Here is an 8,204-nt window from a genome sequence, read left to right as displayed (position 1 = left end):
TGGGAGCGGGCCGCGGCTGTGGAGTGGCCATCTGGCAGGAGCCGTGGGCTTGGCAAGGGCCACAGCAGGCCAACCCGCAGCCCAGCATGGCGTGGCCCAGAGAGCTGACACCCTGGCTTCTCTCCACTCTCGGCCCTGCCAGTACCTCGGGGGTAGAGGCCCCGCCCGCTCCACCTGCGGGAGTGCACCTGCGGGATGGGGGTCGGGCCTGCAGGAACCAGGAGAGAGAGCCAAGGCGCTGCAAGGCCCCACCATCAGGCCCATTACCTCACGGCTTTAATTAGCTTCCGAAGTTAATCATGCATTTCATCCTATTTCATTCTATTGCTACAGAGTCTTACTCATAGCCTTAGAGCCTAAGAAATCGAACACTCCGTCTAGATAGTTAGGATTTCATAAAAGCATCTAGTCCATCCTGAAGGTTCCTCCTTCTCAGATTTTCTCTTCCTGTGGCATGTAACCTACTGAGCCTCGGAAGGTTCTGGTGGTGGTTTTGGTAACTTGCTTCGGGGCATTTCTCTGGCCCAGTCTCTGCCCAGTAGAGACAGAACGTGGGCCTCAGATGGAGCCCACGCATGCAGTTTAAAAATGTCTTGGTAGCTGCATTAAAACTGTAAGAGAAACTGGTGGAATTACTCTTAAAATCCATTCTATTTCACCCACTGTATCCCACATGTTGTCATGTCAGCATATGATCAGTGCCAATGAGACACTTGGCATTCTCTTTGCCAGGCCTCACGTGTATGCCACACAGACAGCACAGCCTGACGTGGGCTCACACACGCCACGTGCTCAGCAGCCCCAGGGAGCCAGTGGTCTATATGCCAGTGTAGACAACCCAGGTCTACACTCTGCCTGCTAACCTGTCTCCAACCCCCCATTCCCCATCCTTATCTCCCATCTGCTCAGGCTACCCTGCAGAGCCCACCTGCTTCCCGAAAGCCCCCAGGCCCTGCCTGCTGCACCCAACAAGAACACAGGTGACCTATTTGTGAACAGTGAAGATACAGCTTTGGCTTCTGGGAACTACGATCCATGCAGCCGAGCCAGGGTGAGAACCAGGATTCTCTCCCTGATTCCCCATCAGGGCCCCTCGGAGGGGGAGCTGCAGCCTGTGAGCTTTGCAGTCTGGCGGGCCTGGTTTCCAATCCTGGCTCTGTCCGTCATCTCTGAGCTCGGTGACCCTGGGCAAGTCACTTGCCCTCTCTTGAATTGCAATGTCTGAATCTGTAAAAGACATACAATTCATTATGGGTTTGGGGATAATTATTTTTTTAAGGATTTTATTTATTTATTCATAAAAGACACACACACAGAGGCAGAGACATAGGCAGAGGGAGAAGCAGACTGCAGGACCCGGGGATCACGTCCTGAGCCAAAGGCAGACACTCAGCCACTGAGCCACCCAGGAGCCCAGGATCAATCACGATTTATAAGGAGAAATCAGATTCATATGATTTTAATGACAGAGGTAAGGAAATCCTTTATCCTTCTGCTCTTCCAAATAAGACAAAAAGAGGTGAAATGTGGTTGGAAAGCACCTTCCCCCTCTCCCGCCTCTTGGCTCTGTTGTCCCCGGTGACCATGTCAGTCCCCAGGCAGGAGGAGGCTCATGCCCTGGGATGCTGCGGGCCCATCCAGGGGAAACAGGAGCGGCTTTGCACCCCGGGGTTCCTCTTCCGCACTGGAGGGGCTTATTGCTGAGGCTGGAGAGGGAGGCCAGGTCCCCAATGAGTCCCCAGGGGGCAGAGGGGTCAGACGGCCCGCTCGGGGCTGGCCGCGTGTGCAACACGTCTGTGTTCCGTGGCGGCGGGCGGTGCAGTGAGGGAGGAGCAGTCCTGTGACCAGCGGAAGTAAGGGAGAAGCGGCCCTGCCTTCCCTGCACCCCAGCTCTGAGGCCCGGCCCCTAATTCCTGGGGTTCCTGGGGTGGGGGTGGGGGTGGCATGATTTGAAAACCAGCCCATACCTTCCCTGCTACCTCCTCCCCCAGTATATTTTGCAAATAAGAAAAACCGAGACAAAATACAGAAAACAAAATACAGACCATCCTTATTATTTGAAGCCTACGATTTGCAAATGTGCCTCCCTGTTAAAATTTATTGGAAAGCCCCAAATTGGTGCTCCCGGTGCTTTTGGGGTCATTGGCAGACATGAGCAGAGCCTTGAAAAATCTGAGTCACTCACTCACCTGCCCATCTGTTCCCAGGTGAGGTGGAACAAGGTGACATTCGGCCTTCCGGCTCCTGCTGTCATGCTGTAGACAAGTGTCCTCTTCATAGTTCCTTCAGTGCCACGTTTTTCACGTTTTTATGCTTTTTTTGTCTATGGTTTTGCTGTTTAAAGCAGCCTCTATGCACAGAGCTGAGGTGCGGCCTGGTGCTCCTCCATGCAAGGAGGCCAAGATGTGCCTCATGGAGGAAACAGGAGCTCAGTGTGGCTCAGGCATGAGTGACAGCGCTGCTGGCTCGGAGTTAAGCGCTAAAGAATACCACGTACATATTAAATAAGTTGTCTTTAAACATAAACGCACACAGGGGAGCCTGGGGTCTCAGTCGGTCAGTGTCTGCCTTTGGCTTAGGTCATGCATGATCCCAGGGTCCTGGGATCGAGTCCTGGGTCGGGCTCCCTGCTCAGCAGAGAATCAGCCTCTCCCTCGGCCTCTCACTGTGCTTTCTTGCTCTGGCTCACTCGCTGTCTCTCAAACAAATAAATAATTATTAAAAAAAACAACCAGGGCAGCCCAGGTGGCTCAGTGGCTTAGTGCTGCCTTCAGCCCAGGGCCTGATCCTGGAGACACGGGATCGAGTCCCATGTCAGGCTCCTTGCATGGAGCCTGCTTCTCCCTCTGCCTGTGTCTCTGCCTCTCTCTCTCTCTCTCTCTCTGTGTGTGTCTCTCATAAATAAATATTTAAAAAAAAATAAAAATAAAAATAAAAAACAACCAAACATAAACGCACGTAAAACAAGACTATGTATTGACTGGTTGCCGGAAATGTTGGAAAATGTGTCCAGAAGCCGACAGGATCTTCACCACGGGCGATGACGTGGTTACTCATCCATCCCGTGTTTGCAGTGACTTTACAGACGGTGAAGACAATGAAGAATGAGAACTGACTGGAATCCCTCCAGGCCATAGAGTCACCCCATAAGCCAGTCTGCTGCCTTCTTGTTCTGTCATCTGCAATGTGGGGACCTAGATATGGGGGTGGGGGGGACAGGGAGGCCAGGTCGGGAGAAGATAAAGCAAAAATATGAGAACATTTGAAGAGTAGGAGAGGGACAAGAGAAGTTGCATCAGCAAAGCTACTGAGGGGTGAAGTTGTAGACTCAAAGGCATGCTGGGCTTGACGCCCAACCACTTCGACGGCCTTGAATGTGAGCATCGGATTTGTGTATGGGGATGAGACTCTCGTTAGCCCCAAATCCCATAATTGAGCCTTGTCCAGAAGTTGTGTGAACCCGCCGCAAGTTTCAACAGAACGTAGTACACGTCCTTACTGATCTGTTTGCCAAAACGCTCTCGGGAACGTGAAGCCTTCGGTTTGCAACAACGCCTGGTCTAGACAATTAAGGGGAACCCAGAGAACGTAAATGCAAACCACAGGATGCAAACTAAATATGCAATTGTTCTCGCTCTCTTTAAAAATAAATGTCTGAAAAAATAAAAAAATAAATAAAAATAAAATAAATGCCTAAGTCTGCTTAATAAAAGGGACAAGGGAACTTCCTGTGGCATTTGGAGATTCGCAGTAACGCTTACCCTGGATGTGGAGAACTGCATTTATTGGCTTCCAGTTATAAATTCCATGGGTCACGGCAGAGTGAATTTACGCACCGAGCTGCTGGCGTGATTAAATCACAGGCTTTACCTGCGCTGATGCTGTCACATGTGACCTAGCCGTACATCAAACCTCCCACCAAAGCCTCCTCCCTGGGACAGTTCTTGTGACGCATAAATAAGCGAGTGATACGAGCAGACTGATATGGAAATATAATCTACGTGTTCAAAGCACTTTTCTCTCACACATACTTCCTTGACTTCTCTGCCCTTTGAGATTAATGATTCCAAGTTCGAATTTCAGGATCTTATAAACTCTCCTTTCTTTCCCCCAAGAAAATCATCTGCTTTTCTTTCCCAACCTCCAAATTCATTTTTTATTTTTAAAAATATTTTATTTATTTATGCATGAGAGACATAGATAGAGAGAGGCAGAGACACAGGCAGAGGGAGAAGCAGGCTCCATGCAGGGAACCCGACGTGGGACTCGATCCCGAGCCTCCAGGATCACACCCTGGGCTGAAGGCGGCCCTAAACCACTGTGCCACCAGGGCTGCCCCAAATTCATTTTTTAGTTTTTATTTTTAAAGATTTATTTTTATTTATTTATGATAGACAGAGAGAGAGAGAGAGAGAGAGAGAGAGAGAGGCAGAGACATAGGCAGAGGGAGAAGCAGGCTCCATGCAGGGACCCCGTTGTAGGACCCGATCCCGGGACTCCAGGATCGCGCCCTGGGCCAAAGGCAGGTGTGAAACCGCTGAGCCACCCAGGGATCCCCCAAATTCATTTTTTAAAATAAGAGTCCATTGACTTAAAAAAAAGAGTCCATTGACTTTGTTTCCTCAAGGGGTTCGGAGAGATCTGACTATGCGTGACTGGAAAATTTAGGATTTTAAAAGGTTTTATGCAGCCGTAGCACGAGCCGCAATTTCCCGTTTGTGGGGAACGTCCAACGGCCTTCGCTGTAGCTACTGTTGGGTTTTGTCCTTTGAGACTCGCACCTGCCTCCGCCGAAGACGCTCGCGGGTTATCTCTGCAATTAGTGTCTACTTCAATTCATCAACCTCTTTCTTCCAAAGCAAATCTCGGTTTTCTCCTACGATGGTCTTGGGATGACAAGCATTTGGAAAAATGCTTATGTTGCTGTTTTAAGTGTTCGAGAGCAGGCTTGTAGAATCTCCCGAGGATCTCCCACGCACCCACGGTGCAGATCACAAGGCAGGAGAGAACATCTTGCCAGCATTGTCGAGTGGTGACTCAGGTGATGTTTCTTTCCTTTATTTGTATTTTTCGGTATTGTCAAAGTTTTGTAAGATGTGCAGTAGTTACTTTAAACATGAGAAATAAATACGCTTGGCTTTCTTTTCAGCCACTCCTGCTGCTTCTGTCAACTCCGGCCTCCCTGCTCCGTCGTGGGCATCTGCGTGGGCTCCTGGGCACACACCTGTCTGGAGCCCAGAGAGGACCCTGTCTCACCGGCGGCTGCCCTCTCCTTGGCGTCGGCACCCTGACACCAGTGTGTTCACCCCTGCCACGGCTGCTTTGTGTTTGAGCATCACCCACCCGCCCACCCCCAACCAGGTGCCATGCCCACGTGGGTGCACCATCTTTGTTGGCCCAAATCACCTTCCAGAACATTCCAGAATGCTCTGCCCTTAGCCTTCCCAACTGATCCTTTTTCGGGTCTTTGAGCATCTCGTCAAGCTTCATCTCTGCAAAGTCGGGGAACAGCTTCTGTAAGGAGGCAGCCCTGAAGTTCTGGCTGCAGTTTCAAGCAATTAAAAAAAAATTTTAAAAAATCTCATTCTGGACATTTAAAAAACACATAAGATCATGGTGACGTCAGTTGATAACACTGTCTTGTACAATTGAACTTCGCTCAGAGACTTAAATATTCTCAGAAAAAAAGAGGTAAATATGCGAGGTGTTATTTGAAGTATTAACCCAACGGAGGGAAGCGGGAGGCCCGAGTGACACGTGGCATTTCTGCCGCAGAACCGGAGACCGTGGCTGCGCCGCCCTGACATCGTGGTCCCGGGCTTCAGCATCGAAACGGATGGTCAGGGGCCTGCTCCTGATGGCTCAGCGACGGCTCTGTGCTCCTGCAGCTGGCCCGGCCCTGCCCTTGCCCCTGGGCCGCGTCTGTTTGCTCCGAGTCGGCGGTCACACCCTGTCTCTGCCCCGCGCGGCGGCCCACGGATCGTCGAGCTGCGGGGACCGAGCCCGCTCCCCCTCGCAGGGCCGTGGCAGCCGCCTGTGGCCGGGCCGTGCTCAGGCAGCCTGAGGTTCCAGTGAATGACGCGACAACCGTCTTAGATTTGGCTTGTTTCTAGCTCAGAGATGAAGAAGCAGATGAATACCGGGGGGACCTCTGAATGCCCAGGAAGGTGGCTTTGGGACCTTGGCATAGTGTCTGACACTTTGTTCCAAATACTGGCCTTTTGCCGTCGCCGCGCTCATCTCGGTCTGCGGGTGTCCTTCCCTTCCGCTCCCCGCCGGCCACTTTCTCTGGATCCTGGTTCTCATCCCGAGGAGCAGAGAGGCTGTCAGTCTGTCTCTCTAGGGACCGATCCTCTTGGGTCACGTGGGCTTAGTCTGACCCGATCAGCTCTGGCCCTGGGCAGTCACACGGCACCAGGACGGTCCCCTGGCCTGCGGGCAGCGGGGCTGTGGACACGACCACTCCCCCTGGGAGGGACTGGGAGCACAGCTGCCACAGCAACGCATGTCTTGCTCGGCTGGATCGGCTGGTGAGAATCGGCGGTGAGATTTTTAGGAATTTTGAAATTCCCGAGCCGGTTGTTAACTGCAGCCCCCGTTAAAAAGGAAATTGTATACATTCACCATGAAACAAAGCTTGTTGGAAAACAAAGGCAATGAATACTCAAAACTCATTACCCTGATTACCTTATTTCATTTTCCTGTTATCTCGTAATGCCTAACAATAGATACCACGCATCTCTGTGATGGAAAGCTGTATACGGCGCCCTACCACCCACCCCTCCCCGATGGCATGTTCAGGGATGTCAGGTTGACCATGGGAGGAGGGATCTTCACACCACGGACGTTGTCAAGTGCTACACACTGGGGCTTCATTTACTGTTGTGTTAGTTGTCTAGACTTAAATTGATGGAGAAAATGTTAATAATGCCACTTAGGTCTGAAAGCGGGCAGGTGTACAGCCACTATGTTATAAAGAGCGCCAAAAAAGTGAGGACATTTTCTGCAAGTGTTCATGAATTTTTTAAAAAGATTTTATTTATTTATTTGAGAATGAGAGAGTGAGCAAGAAAGAGAGAGAGAGAGAGCACGAGCGAGAGAAGGGGCAGAGGAAGAGGGAAAAGCAGACTCCCTGCGGAGCAAGGAGCCGACCCCAGGACCCCGGATCACGACCCCAGCTGAAGGCAGACGCTTAACTGACTGAGCCACCCAGTGCCCCTGTCCAAGTGTTTAAAAGTACTACCCCATTTGGCAACAATGATGCTCACACCAGTGATAAACAAGTGTCTACACACAACTTCATTGTTTCGTTTTTGTCTTATGAGTTAATTGTCTTCACGATATCAAAATGTCATTTGTCTCCCAACTGCGTTCCTTCGTCCGTTGCAGCCATAGGTTGGCCGTGGTTATGAGTTCACCAAAAATCGAGAAAGATCCTTCAGAATCAATCACAGAATTTACGGTCAAGGGCATTGCATGTTTCGTAATTTGTGAACGTTGTTACACACTCTTTCTGTCCGGGACGCTTGTAAGAACCGTAGGCACGTACTTACATTTGCTCAGGGGAGGGTAGGAGATGCGAGTCCCGCTAGATACTGACGCCTTGAAGTGGCGTTAGTTTCAAGGAGCAGAAATATCTAGAAAGTTTGGGATTCTGTTCAAGGTAACATTAAGGGATGAAAGGCAGACTCGACAATATACGTTATGAGATGTTGATGAAAGCAAGAAAAAGCCCTATTTCTGTCTCACGGAGTTACAACTAGTGACCGAAACACCAGGCTGGATTTGCCCTGCTGACTGCTAGATTTTTATTGTACGTGCAGTGACATTTTTCTCCTCTTTTCGTTGCTGAAAGCTCAGAGCTAAACCGGCGGCCACCTCTGCCAACGTGCTAGGGCGTGTGCCATCATCTGCATCATCTCCCTGGACCCGCTTTCCCAATGCTCTAACTTCTTCAAATATTTAATCTTATGTTGCGGATCATGAGTGGTTTGTAAATCACCTTGATTCGTGTTTAGGAAGAGGGGAACTGGGGACAGGGAGACCCTGTACTCCTGAGGGAGGACACGACCGGGACGTCTGGGATCCCAAAGGAGGAAGAAGACACCTGCCCACGCGGGATGTGCAACAGGTCAAGAGGTCCGCGTGGACGGCTGAAGAGGGTGGCTGGGGGCCCAGCTTGTGTCGGTACTGGCCGGGCCCTC

The 8,204-nt window shown here is 50.8% G+C and overlaps 1 long non-coding RNA gene across 2 annotated transcripts; it reads left to right on the top strand.

Moving 5' to 3' along the window:
- LOC112669946 (uncharacterized) lies at positions 1–5,339 on the top strand. 2 transcript variants are annotated; one of them, XR_003142677.3, is made up of 3 exons: positions 1–1,471; positions 4,860–5,041; positions 5,150–5,339. It is a non-coding gene; the product is annotated as an uncharacterized LOC112669946 (long non-coding RNA). The 2 variants fall into 2 exon arrangements; XR_004818484.2 differs by lacking the exons at positions 4,860–5,041; positions 5,150–5,339 and adding an exon at positions 2,208–2,897.
- The last annotated feature ends 2,865 nt before the right edge of the window (positions 5,340–8,204 follow it).

Source organism: Canis lupus, chromosome 25 (genome assembly GCF_003254725.2).
Source record: "Canis lupus dingo isolate Sandy chromosome 25, ASM325472v2, whole genome shotgun sequence".
Lineage (NCBI taxonomy): Eukaryota > Metazoa > Chordata > Mammalia > Carnivora > Canidae > Canis > Canis lupus.
Note: the sequence above shows the minus strand (reverse complement) of the source record. Positions and strands in the feature narration are given on the sequence as shown.